Source organism: Haliotis cracherodii, unplaced genomic scaffold (genome assembly GCF_022045235.1).
Source record: "Haliotis cracherodii isolate W230 unplaced genomic scaffold, xgHalCrac1.p SCAF_13, whole genome shotgun sequence".
In the NCBI taxonomy this organism is placed as follows: Eukaryota; Metazoa; Mollusca; class Gastropoda; order Lepetellida; family Haliotidae; genus Haliotis; species Haliotis cracherodii.
The window spans coordinates 25,597,358-25,617,163 of NW_027266268.1; the positions used below are offsets into that span (position 1 = coordinate 25,597,358).

At 40.7% G+C, this 19,806-nt stretch overlaps 1 pseudogene; it reads left to right on the plus strand.

Annotated features, from left to right (window-relative positions):
* LOC139459800 (uncharacterized) overlaps positions 1-19,806 on the plus strand; it is a 107,735-nt pseudogene that overhangs the window by 43,835 nt on the left and 44,094 nt on the right.

Consider the following 19,806-nt stretch of genomic DNA (forward strand, 5'->3'; position numbering starts at 1 on the left):
TATTTATGTATTTATATAATGCATGTTGATACAATGTTGCAAGATTCCTGCACCATGGCTTACCCATGCTTGGCATATTTTTTTTATTTTGCTTGTAACCCTCATTATCAGATTAGTACTTCCTGTTTCTGTACCTATTTATGCGGTAAAATATTGATTGTATGTTGTATGTTTTCATTTCCATATCCATTGCACATGCATGTCTATTATTGAAATTACAAAATACAGTGTGATATGAAAATAATCTACAAATTTTAATGATTATGTATGTATCATTAAATGCTTTTAGAAGCTTTTCTAACTTTGCAAGCGACACTGATATTTTTGATAAGCTGCAATTTAGAATATCAGTTTCAAGATTGCACAATATTGACACAATACACTACTGCACGGAAATATTGATTGATCTGGCCAGGGTTTGTTTAGTAAGAAAATCATTACATCAGCAGTTACCTGCCCTTGTTTTCGTAGGTCAAGGCTGCCATCTGTTGAATATATTGTATACTATGCTTAATATTGATTTTATGTCATAGTCTGATATAAATAATAGTGTACTAAATAATATTACTATAAAACTGGCAAAATATGTGTGGTGGCCTATGATGTAGAATATTCACATAGGATTGTAATATGAGATGTATTTACTAATTATTTATTAGTAGATATATATGGGTATTTTTTTATTAACTGCAAGAACAGGTGTTTGGGAGATAATCATCTTTAAAATTATTGGCTTGATGAAGGATTTATAAACATGTCATGGAAAGGATAAAGATGAGGGGTGGCGAGGTGGACTGATATTCAGGTTAGATGTCAAAAGAAATATGTTAGTTTGGGAGGATTATCAATGAAATTGATAGTGATTTTACTGTCAAGATATTGATACTATTATGAATATTTAATAACAACAGCATATATCTAGTGAAGGTAGGGTCATGTATGAACAAATATTTGAAGCATGTCACAAATAAAAAGTGATTATTATTAAAAAAATATCACCAGAGATTCAAAATGGCCTCCAATTTGGTTACTTACAAGTAGAACACAAACAAAATAGACATAATAGTCAGTCATTATTCAATCTATGAATAATTATTTGAACATGCAATAAATATATGAATATGCATTGGTAGCAATTTACATATTAGCATATAACCAGATATAATTCCTAGTGCAATAATAGTGAGTAATAACTGAATGATAAGTTTATGTATGCATGGTAGTACAGCACCACACAGCACAACACAGGCTTGTGATAGGTTCAAACTTATATATACTGCCTGTAGTTGTTATGTATTCTGTATCATATGAAATATTTTGATAAATTGATTTTCACTGTCACCATTAAATGTTATAAAAAGTCTTGCCTTGAGATTGTCGTAGACCAGCCATATTGAAGTATTTGTTGTTGGGACCCGGTAAGGTTTCTCAAGGCTGGACTACATATCAAACATCTTTTCATTTTCAAATATGTCAAAATTCATTTTAGAAAATAAGTTTTTAGTATACATGATTTTGATTGTAAAAAATCATATGTATGATCTATGAGAGAATTGCAAAGATTAATAGATTAAAGATTGTAATTTATTTCGGAATAACTTTCTGAAGTGCTTTTGTTTAATTCGGACATGATTTTCCAAAAAATTCTTTTGTGGATTTAATGTTTATGAAGACAGAATTGACTGATTGATTTCAACATTGTTACTTCTGAAGTGAATTCTGTCTTCATCTTCCACCAGTAATGACAGTAAATGATAAAGTCTACATGTGTAACCTGATCGTTTCAGAGATTCCGTCGTCCCTGTTTGCTCCGTATGCTCGACAGTTGTCCGTCAGCATGGACTCGTGTGAAACCAAGGCTAACGGCTACCGCCGAAGCTCCATCTACAACGGCGACTCCAGCAGCGGCAGCACCGCGGACAGCGACGAGTTGTACGGGGAGGAAGGACACACGAGGAGAAACAGATCAAAGGCTGATGGGATGAAGAGGAAGATTAGACAGCAGAAGTTTGATCAAGACAGCGACTGTGATCAGTATCAGAACTTTGATCTGTCTAGATCGGAGGAGAGGAACCGACATAGGTATGTATGATGGTAGAGAAGTTTGTTCATAGTTCTTCTGTTGTGTGCTGTTTGCAAAAGGGGACGGGCCACAGCTTTTGCTTAAGCTGCTTAATGCTTTGGCCAAACTAGTGGGCAAAATGTCAATCTGGTGGACAAAATGGCCAAACTAGTGGGCAAAATGTCAATCTGTCGGACAAAATGACCATAGCGGGCAAAATGTCAATCTGATGGACAAAATGGACAAACTAGTCGGCAAAATGTCAATCTGTCTGACATAATGACCATAGCGGGCAAAATGTCAATCTGTCAGACATTATGACCAAACTATAGTGGGCAAAATGTCAATCTGATGGCCAAAATGGCCAAGCTGATGGACAAGATGGCCAAGCTGATGGACAAGATGTCAATCTGAGGGACAAGATGGCCAAACCTGTGGGCCAAATGTCAATCTGATGGACAAAATGGCCAAGCTGATGGACAAGATGTCAATCAGATGGACAAGATGGCCAAACTTGTGGGCCAAATGTCAATCTGATGGACAAAATGGCCAAACTGATGGCCAAAATGGCCAAATGGTTTCATGAAGTTTGTCTTCTTGAACAATTACTGCTATGACATTAGGACTTTCTTGAAGTTTGTCTTCTTGTACAGTTACTGATATAACACTCTGGACCTAAATCAAAATCACACAAAATGCAGTGACATTGATTTCACCAGTTTATTAATGGTAGCCTCAAAGTATTTAAGTTCTTTGAAAAATATTCAAAATACAATATGAAGCAAAGTTTACCATATTGGACTTTGATGTTTGCAAATGTGTTAAATGTCATTTTATTTATGTTAACTTGATATATTGATATCCGATTTAATTCATTCATGTGTACACTCCATCAGGCCAGTCCTCTGTTGCCGTCAGGCTTCAGGTTCAAATCAATGGCAACAATGGTATCATTCTGTTGCCAAGATCAAATATTTGATGTTCTACACAGGGTTGTTGTATAAATCTGTATTGATTCAACAGAATTTCTGTCACATATCCTCTGGTATATGTATGTCATATGTGTAAAGTCCGAGATGAAGAAGTGGGTGATGTTTGTAAGACATGATCTGGTTTATGATAGTTCGATGTCTGCGTCCAGTGATTCTGCCATCGATAAAGGGGAGATGGGGTCACAAGAGCTAGGCAGAATCTCAGAGCTGGAGAAGGACTTGATGTGAGTATAGCACTGCATGTTCACCTTATGGATAATTAGCTCCCACATTTTGATTTTGTGCATGCATCGATTTTGGGAAAAAGGTTGAATACTTGTCTCACTGTAGACTTTGTAGTGATTATAGCACAGTCAGTTCATGTTATGAATAACTACCGGGGTAGCTCCCACATTGTGGTTTTGTGTGTGGATGGATATAGGGCAAAAGGTTGAAGACTGGTGGGTGCTTGTCTCACTGTAGACTTTGATGTGAGAATAAGGCAGTGAGCTCACCTTATGAATAATTAGCTCCCACATTGTGGTTTTGTGTGTGGATGGATTTTGGGAAAAAGGTTAAAGACTTCTGGCTTCTTGTCTCACTGTCGACTTTGATGTGAGAATAAGGCAGTGAGTTCACCTAATTCATAATTAGTTCACACATTGTTGCTGAGATGTGGCAGCCGGCAGGATGTGCAGTTGCTCATCTGACTATAAAGTTAGATGTGAATAGCACAGTTAGTTCAATTATACATAATTAGTTCACATATTATTGTGTGTATAGTTTGGAGTTAGGGGTTGAAAATATTGTTTATGAGACATGGGGTAGTCTTTTGCATGTTTCTTTCCCATTTGTGCCCCCATTGCAATCCTGTGTCTGTCAGAACACTACTCATGATAATAATATAAGGATGGTGGTTGTGGTGGGTGGTGATGATTCTGAGAACAAATAGTTATTTCATGGCAAGAGGAAACAGGTGATCTTATACATTGTGTAAGAGTTATGTCCCTTATGCCATGACAGGATCTGCTTGCTGTTAGTTTTGACCCCAAAGCAGTACTATACTTATGGGTTCCACTTAAGTGGTAAATATCTTAAACTTGATCAATTAATACTTTCCTGTCATATAAAGCTAACATTCAGAGATCTAAATGAAAGACTGATGAAAAAAGAATGAATGTAACTGTCATTTCTTAACTGTTAATTCTTGCTAGGAAAGCCTCTCATATACCTGTAATCCTATTTTGAGCTGCAAGAGGCTTATGTGCATAAGTCATTGCATGAATGAAATATTAACAGGCATGGTAACTTTAATTATTCATTAACTTCATGGAGTTATTGCTTGCATATATTCATGAAATCAATACTGTCTGTGTTTGAGAGTGTAGTGTAGCTTATAGGTATGCATTGGCTGACATCTCGTGGAAAAGAAATTCATTTTGTCACATCTTACTGGAAGCCATTATATAGCATATATTGTTCGATTCTTGATCTTTAGCGTATTTTGTATGGTGATGGAGACAGTGATGATGATGGTGATGATGATGATGATGGTGGTGGTGATGATGATGATGATGATGATGATGATGATGATGATGATGACAGGATATATCTGAATACACAAGTTGTATACGGCACATATATCTATCCAGTGAGTGAGTGAGTGAGTGAGTTGGGTTTAACGCTGCTTTGAACAATATTCCAGTTATACCACAGCGTACCAGCTTAATGTGTGAGGAAAGCCCAAAGTGATCCAGGTCTCAGATGTTAACCTACATAAAAAGGTTGTATACGACACATATATCTGTCTAAAGTGAGTGAGATGATGATGATGATGATGATGAGGAGGAGGAGGAGGAGGAGGACAGGATATATCTGAATACACAAGTTGTATACCCACATATATCTATCTAGAGTGAGTGAGAAGCTAAGTTGGGTTTAACGCTACCTTGAACAATATTACAGTTATACCACAGCGTGTCAGCTTAATGTGGGAGGAAAGCCCGAAGTGATACAGGTCTCAGATGTTAACCTACAGAAAAAAGTTGTATGCGGCACATATATCTGTATGAGTCACTCATGATAAATCCATGTCCAGGGTCCCCGCAACAGCTGCAGCAAGGAGAGGCCATTGATCAGACACAGCATAACAATGCAAAGAAACTTTTCAGAATAATGATTAAAACCCTTGTAACCATGGAGGACATGGAGTGTACTTTGGCGCTTTCAGAGACGATGTTGGGAGTTGTTTGGGTGGACTTTGTGTTGGACAATGCCACCGACTGGAACTATAGTTGATCCACCTTCTATACACAACCTAAACTACAGGTGTCTCATGCATTACCTGTCTGTGGTGTATGGTGTTGAGAACATGGAGAAGTTACGTCTGTGGCACAGGTACACGTGGTCAAATGTCAGTCTACATATAGCCAAGTAATGGCAGACAGGGCTGTTTCCCCTTAGCACAGCTGGCGTGGTTTCTCGAGACGACAACGAGATCGTAATTGGTTTTCAAACACCGGTACGTTGTTTTGAGAGAGCAACCCTTCTGGGATTAAACATGACAAATTTTCACTATGTTTTTCGCCAGTGTATATTTTTCATAATGCTTTCCGTATCGTGCCATTATAGACTTCCCGCATCATACGTTTCGGCCAATGCAGTGGAAGGCTGCAATATATAAGATACAGCTTTCTGGTCTGATGAGACAATTCTTCCTTATTTACGTGTAGAAGTTTTGAAGATATTAATGTATAAACATGACTAAAGGACTGAATGACACAATTGTCTGGAACTCAGAGGAGGATAAAGGTCCAATGATTTGAGAGCTAATATTTTATTACATTAAATCCCGGAATGGTTGTTCTCCTAAACAACAAACCTGCGTTTTGTAACCCAACACATCATTACATTTCAATACGTGTTAGCCATAGATAGAATATATGCCATGTCTGACATGCCTGCTGGGTCTTGATCAGTTAAATAAAGCAAAACTGCTGTTAGGATGGCTTGAGATAAACATATTTCTTTTTTTCTTTTTTTGGCATTGACTCCACTTCAAAGTCACAATGCTTTTATTGATCCTGTTGTAATCAGGTGGACAGACTCTCACATGACTGATTCTGTGTCGTGCTCCTTTGTGGCCCCATTGTGCCCAATCGTATCCCATCATGCCTCACCATATCCCATCATGCCCCATTATGCGCCAATGTCATGGGTTGGTGCCTAGTCACTGTTTTGCCTGTTCCATGCTTGAATATTTACAGGTTCTGATAATATTACTGCTGTGACACAAAACAACATTCAATGAAATGTAGGATGGATTCTGCGTGTGTTGCTGTGATATGCCACTCACCTGTTACCTAGATTCAGTGTAAGCTGTATAGAGCATGCCTGACATATCAGATGGATTGTGAGTGTGTCCCTGTGGTGCCACTCATCTATATTCTGTTATCGGTCCATCTTTCAGCTGACTCTGCAAAACAGCTTGTCTTTGTATACAGTAACATATGGCTTCAGGTGACCTCGGTATTGCCGATTTAGGAAACATATCTGTTTTATTTCTCATCAGGCTAAGGAACTTTTAAGGTGTCAGTTTTCCTATTTCCAACAGATGAAGTTTGTTAATAGTAAATGTCATTTCCTATTTAAATATTAAATATCCAAATTTAATTTTGTTTAATATTTTAATAGAAATTTGAGAATTAAATCTTTCGTAAGAATATATATGTAATTTGCTAATATTAAATGCCATTTCCTATTTAAATATTAAATATCCAAATTTAATTTTTTGAATATTTTAATTGAAATTTGAGAATTAAAAACTTTCTTAAAAAAATAGATGAAATATGTTAATATTAAATGCCATTTCCTATTTGAAATTAAATTTCCGAATTTAATTTGGTTTAATATTTTTATGGCAATTTGAGTATTAAATTCTTTTGTAAAAAATAAGAACATCCTTATGGCTGTTGCATGACAGTAGAGGGATGCATGGTCTTATATGCCTCATGGTATGACGCTGAGAGATGCTGATTGAAATAAAGTACCGGTAGTTGTCTGATATCGTTTGTGTGGGACGTACAGGTGGCAGGTGCAGGACGAGTGAGCTAGTGTTAATATCTGATAAAGCTTTAACGTAAGACCTTGTGTTATCCTATAAGCCCCAAGTTGTAAGGTTGCAATATGCTGTATCGATTATAGTCAGGCCACAGTCAGGGCAATACTTGCTTATCTTATCTGTGTCTGTTGGTGCATATGGCTGCTTGCTACAGGAGTGGTGGGGATTGTTTCAGAGTGAGTGGGTTGGGTCAGATCCTGATTTGGACAGTGGTCAAGTTATGTCTGTTCCACGACATGGTTCGACTGTCCTAAGTATATTTTGGTGACATTCATGATTGCATTTATACAGTATACAGCAAATGGCAGCCGCTGTTCATACGAAATTGAATGATATAAAAGTAGCTAGCGTGGTAGTGTCATCTATCAGTTTGACATACATGTTTTATAGTCATATCGATGTGCGGGAAGGATTTATCTACAATATTTATTGATAAGTTTTGTAACTTTGAACAAGGTGAGGTGAAATGGGTTTAACACCACATTCTAAATTATTGCACTTGTAAAGCGACGTGCATACATGTGTGTGTGTAGCTGCGTGTACTAGTCTAGGTTTATGCTGGTTTTATAGTGCTAGCCCACTGAGATTACGTGCCACAGGTCAACATGGATACCCCTCTCAGACACATAACATTTACTCTGAGCCAACCAGTCCTTGTGTTATCCATTTAATGCTTGAACATCAGGCAGGGTAACAACAAGTATCATCATTTAATGTCAGATGTGGTCAGGAGATTGAACCACCGACCTTCTACTCTCAGGGCAGATGTTCTAACCTCTAGACCACAGAGGCAGTCCTTTGAACAAGGGACATACAATATTTGGCATAATATCTGCATGTTTATAGCAGCCACGCGTTTGTAAAAACATTTGCCATTAACTCCTCCTCTGAATGTTACCTTGGGATGACCTTGGGATGACCTTGGGATGCTGTGTTTCAGAGCCACCAAGTGTGAGCTGGCCAAGGTGATGAACCGACAGACTTGTTACCAGGACATCCTTAAACAGAAGGATGAAATCATCCTGGACCTTGACGAGAAGCTGGGGCAGCTGGGCCATGGGGACCAGGCCTATGACAGCAAGAAGAGGTAGAGTACTCCTCAAAGTGAAGGTGGTTTTGGGGGGGTTTTTTTTTGGTTTTACTCCGCACTCAGCAATATTCCAGCTATATGTTGGCGGTCTGTAAATAATCGAGTCTGGACCAGACGGTCCAGTGATTGACATCATGAACATCGATCAACGCAATTGGGATTGATGACATGCATTAACCAAGTCAGCGAGTCTGACCACCTCCCGTTAGTCGCCTTTTACGACAAGCATGGGTTGCTGAAGACCTATTCTACCCCGGATCTTCACGGGTCTCAAAGTGAAGAAATTGCAAGCAATGCCGTGGCATTTGATTGGCTAACTAAACACTTTTTTGGGCGTTTATGTTCCCATGAGCCAAAAAAAATATTAGACCACACCTACTAACAGACAATTGTTTCCTAATTGCTTGATAAATCAGTCTGGGATGTTATCATTGTTCCCATATTTATTTATAAGAATTTGCTTCAATATGTTTATAGAGTTATAAACGTAAAAAAATGGTGTGAATGCTTTGTGTTATTCCACTACATGGATTAAATCAGTGCACAGTTTTTTACCTCCATAAATGAAAACAAAAATATGTCAATTCTTAATTATTCTGGTATTTTTCACATCATGGACACAAGCTAACAATTATGATCACTGGATTGTCTGGTCCAGACTCGATTATTTACAGGCCGCCGTCATGTAGCTGTAATATTGCTGACTATGGCTTTAAACAAACAAACAAACAAACAAACAAACAAACAAACAAAAGTTAAGGTAGTCTAGAGATTGAACATTAACTTTAAATTCCAAAATGCCAGGTTCAAAATTCTCCTTGATGGTGTTTTCCAACCAAAGTGACTGGAACTTTGTCCTGAGCGGCAAAACATAATACTCCCCCCCCCCCCCCCCCCCTCCCATGATGTCGTCTTGCTGTATGTTTTGTTGTGTAGCTGTTGATGACATGATGCTATCCTCATCAATATATCTGGCTTGCAGAACAACCAAAGTATCAAAAGAGTTTCAGGAGAGAGTTCGAGTCTTACAAAACCAGAACCGTTTCCTGAATGAGGAGGTGAAACGCCTGGCCAAACTGCGGAGTAGCGATCAGGTGGTCTTCACAGAGCAAGACAGGTAGGACTACAGGAGACACATACCGTATTCGACAGGGCGCTCTCAAAATTAGAAATGGGGGGCTCTTATTAGAATATTATTTTGGTGAAAAATAACAGAGTTGAAAGATCTTACATTTCGTGGTTTATGCTGACAGCCTGAAATGTTTATATACGACAGATATATTTTTCCAGAATTTAATTTCCCATAATTAAGGGTGCATATAACATGCTTATTATACAAGAATAAATAAGTCTTGTGTACATTCATCAAACGGAAGGGGTGCTAATTGGGATTGTTGAACAGCCAATATATTAGCAAATATCGCCATGGGCGCTTATTGGAGAGGGGTGCTTATTACGTCGAATACGGTATGTAGTATATAGTATGATGAGAAAAGTGTAGATATAAGTGTAAATACACGTTGTGATTCCAGGAAAGAATATAGGCGAATATGGCTCAGGTCAGACTTTTTGTTTTCATTTACAGGTTTTAGTCCTAAAACTTCAGGTTGTCAGGTCAAAAATATTCTAATTTCAATTTCAAATAAATTTTTGGAATTTCCTCTCACGATTCGTCGTAATTCATCGTTTTTTTAAGTTGTTATGATAAATATTGAACAGGTTTTAATTATAGTATTTCAAATAAAGTATTTATATTGATAACGACAGTACATGAGGTGTTTTTCTAATGTTTACTTATTTTTGTAAAACACTGCTTTTAATCTTTTTCCCATTTCAAATTTTGTGAATCAGCATATTTGTAAACCAAGTTTAGAAAAGGTTATGGCCAAGGTGGGGTAACAAACTCATAACATAATGTTATTCTGATAATTTGCGGAAATTGTGGAAGCCAATTTGAATGATAAATCTTGACCATCCCTCCCTATTTGTGCAGCAAGCTCCATGTCCTGGAGGCGGACATCGAGAAGTGGAAGTTCGACTACGTCTCCCTCATACAGTCCAGCATCCGCTTCACTGGGACTGACACCATGGACGACGCAGAGTTGTCTCTCTTTGGTGGGGACAGGGTGAGTGAGGGATTCTGGGTAATTCAGCTGGGATATGACTCTTTATGAGTGTAGAACTGCTTCAGGATTAGGCAGCCATGACATTTTTTTACCATTTTGCTTATAGATAGTTAGGTTGATCCGATTGTAAAGTTGTCTCCCTTAACAGTGCTGCACATCAGTTCAAATCTCTAATTTGCAACTTTTGGCAAATTTATGAACATTTTTATCCTTTGGGGTTGATAACAAGAAAATTATTGTTAACACTCTATTCTGTATATTTGATTTCTGAGAAAAATAATAATTGATATTGTAATGTATTTGATACAAAGTACTGATGTTTGTAGGTTCTGTCTATCAGGTTTGAACTTCATTCTTTTCTAGCACAAGATCAGAGTCCAAAAGCTTCTCGATGATGCCAGGAAGATCAACCCAAGTTTGCCCACATATGAAAGGTATTTTATAGCAGCTTCATGACAGGCAAGGAAATTGTTTTGGACAGGAGTTGCCTCCCTTAGAATATAGCCTATTTCCAGCACCTCGCTGATGAATCTAAACATTCATAATCATGATCTTTCAGTTACAAATGGTTATTGTTTTACAGAAAACTTGATTACCCTTCAACATGCTCAACACCAGTTGAATCACTAGTTTTGGAAAATGTATCATCCTTATCTAATTTAATGACAAAATAAATTAATTTTGAGACTTTCCAATTTTTTCAAAGATCTTAGGCATCAGCCATTTTTATTTTTTTAAACAAAACTGTTCAAGGCATCTGTGTTAATCAACAGTCTGTTTTTTATTTGCATGAATATTTGGTTTGACTACGATACTGTAATTAAGTAAAGAATATGGGGACACATGCAGCAATGTACTTTGTCTGTAGGCGCTTGAGGATAATAGAATATTATATCAGGGTCAAGATTTTCAAAATGATCTTTTTTAAGATTAATCAAAAAGGTATGTTGTTTCACACTTCTGTAAGAATAGACTGGGAGAGAAATTATTTTTTAGGCTGTCGACTCGATAGTTAAGAGAATCGCTGTCACTAGTAACAACATTTCCGACGTGAAATCTTTGATGCGTTCTTCGTGTATAAGAAGGGTTGATTTGAATCACACAGCTTCACAAAATGAAATGTCAATGTTTCAGCAAATGCAGGTTATTTGTTTAGAAAGTATCTGCAGCAAAGTATGCCACCATCTTGAATTAAAATACAATAAACTTACGACAGGTATGGACCTATCTTAAATTTACGACTTTCTTGTGATGTCTTAGACCTACGATAGTTTCCAAAATAGGCCATGACAGTGTACGTTTGCCTTACGATGACTTTACAGTAACCTTAAGGCTAAGATCGTTATGAAGATCTAGATCCATCAGGGTTCGTAGTTAAGACAAGCATGGATGAAAGTGTAGCAACTGATTGATGACAACATATGTAATACGTGTCCGGCTCCAGTGCGTCAGTGTTGTGTGTGTTGTAGACTGGCGAATCACGACGTCCATGTGGACTGCTATGGGTTCAAGCACCAGTTTGATGACCCCGGCCTGCTGCTCCACTACCTGTGTCAGGAGCTGAGCGTCCACTACCTGACTCAGGCCGGCGCCTACGAGGAACATCAGCGTCGGTGGAACAACTACCTCAGGCAGCACGCCAAGAACATTGTCAAAAATGTAAGCAGATATTTTGTAGCCGAGTTTATCACATAATGTATAGCGGTATGGATGCAGAAACAAATCCAATAAACTTTGGATCATGATCTGATAAATATTCAAATGAGGTAACCTAGCAGGAACTACTTTTAATAAATCTGTGAACAGATGTGATTATGATGTGCAAGTTTTTCAAGTTTGACAGCAAAATGTGCCACCTTAGATTACTGGGACACAACCCCCACACCCCCACACCCCCACACCCCCACCCGGATGTATTGTCAGTGATGTGGATGTATTGTCCGTGATGTGGATGTATTGTCTATGATGTGGATGTATTATGTGTTTTGCAGAAGAAGGGTTTGAAGCATCTGTGTCGTGGCGGAATTCCGGACCAGTATCGGAAACAGGTGTGGCGGCAGCTAGTCCACGACCAAGTTCAGGATGTCATCACAGAGAAGGGTCCCCACTACTTCCGCAATCTCTGCAACCTTGTTCCGGACTCACCGGTAGGTTACAGCATCAGTAATCTGTGGGGTGTTCAAGTCTTGGTAGGCTACAGGATCAATAATCTGAGGGTGTTCAAGTCTTGGAAGGCTACAGGATCAGTACACTGTAGGGTATTCAAGTCTTGGAAGGCTACAGGATCAGTAATCTATAGGGTGTTCAAGTCTTGGTTGGCGGATTAACTAGGCCATAGCTGCTTGTTTCAGAAATCATGGAAAGTCTGTCATAGTGTGTAATAATTCATCTTTGATTGATCCATGTTGTGAGTGTACATAGATGTGTTTCAAGAAGGTAGTGAGAGTTTGTGTACTTGTTCTTCCTCAGCTGGCTGCTCGCTACAGGAAGCAGGTCTCCCTGGACCTGATGCGGACAATGCCGAGTAATGTCAAGTTTGCCACGGCAGGATCCAGAGGGGTGAGTTGTCATGGTGACCACAGACAGACACACAGACAGACACACAGACAGACACACAGACAACAACTGTTAAGTACAGGATCATTAATGTCCTAACCTGCACACATAGGTGTTATGGAAGTTGGTATGGTTATTCAAAGTATCAGAAGTTCATGCATGTATGGTTCAATCCAACAAATGTATGAAAGAGTTAGTTAGGGACTCCTAGGATTATGAAAATCAGTCTGATATACAGATTACAGAATAGTTAGTCTGATGTTAAGTCAAGTGATACATGTGCAAGGAATTAAAGAAAGTGATGTGGTTGTTGAGATCATGTAAAGTATACCGCTGGTGTGTAGACGCGTGTGACCTTCACCTTCAGATCATGGACCTGCAGGACATCCTCCTGGCCTTCTGCATCCACAGCCCCTCCATCGGATACTGCCAGGGCATGAACTTCATTGTCGGCATGGCGCTGCTCTTCATGGACGCACAGGATGCTTTCTGGTCAGTTTAAACCTAGTCTGGAAATATCATTTTGATAGACCCCATGAAGGTCCTGTTAAGAATTGGTCTACAGCAACTGTAGGAGGCAACTAACAGGATCTGGCTGGGCAGATCAATGCTCATGATGCCAATCACTGGATTTTCTCGCCCTGACTTGATTATTTACAGGCAGCCATCAAATAGCTGGAATATTGCTAAGTGTGTCATTAAACAACAAACAAATATGTTTTTAGAAGGAAGTTGACAAAATTTGATTTCAAGAAAAACAATGATTTTACAATAAGATGGAAGGTATTTCTGCTGGGAACTTGGGCCATGTTCCACCTCGCTATCTTCTGCGAGGCTGTAATGAGTGAGTGAGTGAGTTGGGTTTAACGCCTCTTTTGACATTATTCCAGTTATATCATGGCGTGTCAACTTAATGTGGGAGGAAAGCCCGAAGTGATGTAGGTCTCAAACGTTTACCACTTCGGTGAAACCCACAAGCACGGGAATGGTGCTGACAAACCTAGAAACATAATTGGGGCAAACCGGGATTCGAACCCACAATCATAGGTCTCTGACGTGCCACCCGTGCCCTCTATGGCTGTAATTGACTTCCACACTTTTTGTTTCATGTATTTAATCCAAGACCTTGTCACTCTATTGGATCTGAGCACTGAGCTTGTAAACTCCCTTTTTTAGTCATTTTAGTATATTACTGGTACTTTGACAAGGACACAGACAAAAAAAAAACTTCAGAAAGCTGTTCTGGTGTCTTCTGTCACATAAGTGGAGGGATAGGTCAGAGGAATATCCTCAGTTATACAATATGTTCTCCTCCCAACTTTCTCTGTGGTCTGGTGGATAGAGCATCTGTCCCGTGATTGCATGTCGCTATTGTAAGTGTGACAATCTTGAACATGACCATGCTAAACTCCTTTTCACCTCACCTTGTCTCACCCACCCACACATTGCTGCAGTACACTAACCCTCCTGTGACTGTGTGTAGGACTCTGGTGGCCATCATGGACAGGAACTCCCCCCCCCCCCCCCCCCCCCACCTTCAACCACACCCTCGCCCACACCCACGCCAAAATCCACCCACACCCCCCACACCCACATTGCTGCAGTGCACTAACCCTCCTGTGACTGTGTATAGGACCCTGGTGGCCATCACAGAGAGGTACTTTACGCCCCCCTAACCACCCCCACCCCCCACCCCCACCCCCACATTGCTGCAGTGCACTAACCTCCCGTGACTGTGTATAGGACCCTGGTGGCCATCACAGAGAGGTACTTTACGCCCCCCCTAACCACCCCCACCCCCACCCCCACCCCCACATTGCTGCAGTGCACTAACCTCCCGTGACTGTGTATAGGACCCTGGTGGCCATCACAGAGAGGTACTTTACGCCCCCCTAACCACCCCCACCCCCACCCCCACCCCCACATTGCTGCAGTGCACTAACCTCCCGTGACTGTGTATAGGACCCTGGTGGCCATCACAGAGAGGTACTTCACCCCCCTAACCACCCCCACCCCCACCCCCACATTGCTGCAGTGCACTAACCCCTGTGACTGATACAGGACCCTGGTGGCCATCACAGAGAGTTACTTCACCCCCCTAACCACCCCCACCCTCACATTGCTGCAGTGCACTAACCCCCTGTGACTGTGTATAGGACCCTGGTGGCCATCACGGAGAGGTACTTTACGCCCCCCTAACCACACCAACCCCCACCCCCACATTGCTGCAGTGCACTAACCCCCTGTGACTGTGTGTACACAGGACCCTGGTGGCCATCACGGAGAGGTACTTTACGCCACCCCCCTAACCACACCCACCCCCACCCCCACCACCACATTTCTGCAGCGCACTAACCCCCTGTGACTGTGTATAGGACCCTGGTGGCCATCACAGAGAGGTACTTTACGCCACCCCCTAACCACACCCACCCCCACCCCCACCACCACATTGCTGCAGCGCACTAACCCCCTGTGACTGTGTATAGGACCCTGGTGGCCATCACGGAGAGGTACTTTACGCCCCCCCTAACCACCCCCACCCCCTCCCACACATTGCTGCAGTGCACTAACCCCCTGTGACTGATACAGGACCCTGGTGGCCATCACGGAGAGGTACTTTACGCCACCCCCTCACCACACCCACCCCCATACCCACCCCCACATTGCTACAGTGCACTTACCCTCCTGTGACTGTGTGTACACAGGACCCTGGTGGCCATCACGGAGAGGTACTTCACCCCCAGCTACTTCGACCACAACCTGGTGGGTGCCCAGGCTGACCAGCTGGTCCTGAAAGACCTCATCAAGGAGAAGCTGCCCACGCTCTCCAGACACCTGATGGACATCGACATCGAGGTGTCCACCGTCACCCTCAACTGGTTCCTAGCTATCTTCTTTGATGCAGTTCCATTCCAGGTAAGTCACTTTATTGTCTTCACATCAGGTCGGGTAGTGGTTGGGTAGCCTAGTGGTTAAAGCGTTCACTCGTCACGTCAACATCCTGGGTTCGATTCATGACATGAGTACAATGGGTTAAACCCATTGCTGGTGTCCCCCGGTGTGATATTGCTTGAAAATTGCTCAAAGCACCTCACATTACCCTCAAATATCCCACGGGGCAGTCGGGTAGCCTAGTGGTTAAAGCTTTTGCTTGTTACGCTGAAGACCTGGGTTTGATTCCCGACATGGGTACAATGTGTGAAGCCCATTGCTGGTGTCCCCCACTGTGATATTGCTGGAATATTGCTCAAAGCAATGGAAAACCATACTCACTCACTCACTGACACCATGGCAGGTTGCCTAGCGGGTAAAGTGTTAGCTCATTATTGTCCATACACAACAGTCATTGCAGCCACCCAATCCCCTTCAGATGCAATTCTACACTATATTCAGATATATTTGTAGTACATGTATACCCGTTACAATGTTGTGCAGAGTTGTGCCCCTTAGGCATGTCAGGAGCCTGTATGATAAAGGGTTCACATCCATGATTTTCCCTTGTTATGATCCAGGGTTGTCGACCGCCTCCGTGGTCTAGTGGTAGAGTGTTCACCCGGAGAGCGGAAGGTCCATGTTGGTTCATGTTGTTGCTGTTCGAACAGTTGGGCCATACTGTCTGTAGATAACTACGGCAAGACATGCAGGTCGCTGCATGTGTTCTGTCTATTCAATCTCACGTACATTTGTGTCTGTACTTTAAAGACCGGATCAGATTATGTGGGTGAGTGAGTGAGTGAGTGAGCGAGTGAGAATTTGAGCGTGAGTGAGTGAGTGAGTGAGTGAGTGAGTGCCAGCTTCATGTGGAAGCTAAGTGATGCAGGTCATAGACGGGTACTGACAGACCAAGGATGAGATAATCAGAGTGAATCTGAGATTCAAACACCAAACATGTAGATCCTGGCAGGGCAGGAGAGGTAACTCCACATCCTGAGAGGTAACTCCTCTGATTTAAAGTCTCTGCCTTTAAGCAACAAGTGATACTGATTTGACAATCCCCAAAAACGTGTCAAGTAAAAAAGACAAATCTGAAATACACTATTTTATTATATGCCTAAGGCAAACGTTACTTTTAAACAAATTTTACAAAATGTTAATCTGCTCACTAAGCAACACTAGTGACACTGGCTTAACAAACATGGCAATATATTCTGCTCATGCTATCAACCACCGGTTTTCCAGCACAGTTATGGTCATATGATATACCAGGAACATCTCTACCTCATTCACTCAATCACTCTCTAAGCGTAACACATATCATGGAACTTCATTTAGTCGTACACCCCACCTCGTCCATCACCTTTGTGCTCTAGAAGTCACTGTGATGATCTTACTCACCAATCACTCCTGAAGTTAGAGCTTATATCTTGGTTTAGATTTCGTTATTGGGATCAACATCCTCAAACCTTGAAGGTTTATCATGCAAGGTCTTTACCGATTGCACTTAGACCCTGTGCCACACAAGCCTCGCCTTTGTGCCGTGTAAGACATGATATTGCTGTAACTCACACATCAAATTTATAGCCCTCGGCACTGTAGAACAATTGGAGGGGTGCCTCTGGGGCAAGGGGTGACCCACATGGGTAATATTACGGCCCTGGTGTCCCACGGGATGTGTGGTCGTGGACGGACCTCCGTTGTAATTTCTTGTGAGTGACTGCCTCAGTTTCATCGTGGATGTAATCGCGTTGATACTTTAGAGGGAATGTCAAGGGGCTGCCCCGAAACAGTGATAGCTTTTGCTATTGTTCTGTCCCATTCATGCCACAGATATATTTACCCTTTCAACATTTGCTGTTTATGGCAGCATTCTCTAATGCTGCTACACTTAACTTTCTCACTTTTTGTAAAATTGTTGTATATGGTTTCTGCTTCAATATGGTTAATACTTTCACAAATTTCTGGGTTTTATTCTCATTTATATTTATTTCATATTAACCTGTAAAAAGGGTAGAGATTTTTCAAGTTTTCAGAGAAGTGATGGGGGTTTGACTTTAATTTGAGATCTGCTTTTTTTTAACTGTTTAGGAACTCAATTATGTTTACCAACACACACATGTGCTAAATTATTATTTTCTTGAAAAAATACTTACTCATACTCATAAAAGCAGTCGTGAATCAAAATTTGACTTCTGGATATGTCAATACAAACCATCTTTAAGAAAAGGGCACATTACTTTTTTCACTAACATGCGAGGAATATGTCAAGGATGAAGTAAACGAGGGACTTACCTATTTAGATGTATTTTGGGAATCTTTTATTATTTCAAATTTAATTTAACAAACTATTCAAGATTCTTGTAATTTACTATAAATGAAGACTAGGGCTGGGACGGGTAACTCAGGTACTTGGGTCTGGTGGGTACTGAGTAGGACCCGGGTACCCACAGGACTACCGGGACCCATGGTTAGTCACGTCATGTATTGTTTAATGACAAAAAGTATCTAAAACTCTATGTTTAAACTACAAGTCACTAATGTTCCCAGTTCTTCCTGACTACTACACCCATTTCTTCTGACTTTTGTATGTTTGAATAAAAATAAAACTTCAGTCAACTTCAGTGTATACACCAGGTCGTTTCATACATGTATCTAAACACATTTTACCAGAGCTACGGTCAAACTTTTCCCAAACGGACAGTTTGTACCTATCTCTTGAGACCCACAGCGGCTACCCGGGTAGGGTTGGGTTATAGGGGGGTGGGTACCTGGGTAGTAAATTTGAACTCGTCCCAGCCCTAATGAAGGCAATCGTTTGATAATATATATAGCGTATTTCATCAAGTAAAGATTGAAGACAACACACACGTTTTTTCATCTGTGTACTGGTCAACAGCAAAATGATGCAAATTAGGGTTTGGGTAGTGAATGGCTGAAAATCTAACATTTAATTCATCCTGGCCTGAAGGCATGTGTTTTGGCAGCTGTACAGTTGCTGGGACTCTGTTACCTCCCCTGGGATTCCCGGGTTGATAACACTGTAACGCCTGCTCCACATTCAGATACAATGTTAAACATTATTGCACCAGCCACACGGAGCTCATCCCTGTGCTTAACCCAATTGTTATTCTGTAGTAATACATATCTCTGGCTAGCAAGGTAACTAGGGATATATCTCCATTTTAAATGTATGGGAAATACCCAGTGTAGAATGGATGTTAGAACATATCAGAATGGCTGTTGATGTAAAATTTTGCAATATGCTGAACGGTTTTAGAATTTTATCGTGTCTGAATAGAACTTGGCAACATGTATTGTTTCAAGCTGAAGAGAAGTAGAGAACTAGACTATCACAGGTGAATCTGGAATTGTGTAACTATATTCGCCACCCATGTGAACAGTGACCCAGGGTTATCTCCCCTTGAGGAGGGCCTCCCATAACGAGGTAATAAGAACACGAGGATCAAAGCCCCCAGGGAAAGGTCAGCACTGTCTGTTTATGTTTAGATTGGAAGTCTTTGTTTATCACTTTGCCATCCTGGGGGTCTGTAGTAGATTGACTGCCTCTTGTCTCATGGTTGACAGTCAGAGGTTTCTAGAGAAAGCCCTATTACAACTTTTGAGAAAAAGTAGTGCACAGCTTTTTAGCAAATACAAATATAGAAAGTTATTAAAAATAATTTATGAGACAATTTATCCTCAAAATAGGCAATTAATTTTTTAAAATATACCATGTCGATAAATGATTATTTTATGATGTAGTAATGTGCCTTTTTCATAATCATTTCCTACAATAAAACAGTTTGAATGTGTGTTGGGGGGAACTGTGGAGAAGTATCTTGCAAGATGTTCAGACCTGGTATTAGTTAGGTCGGTGGTGATACTGAGCAATCAGGAGTTAGTGAGTCAGTATGGATTTATGCCGCTTTTAGCAATATTCCAGC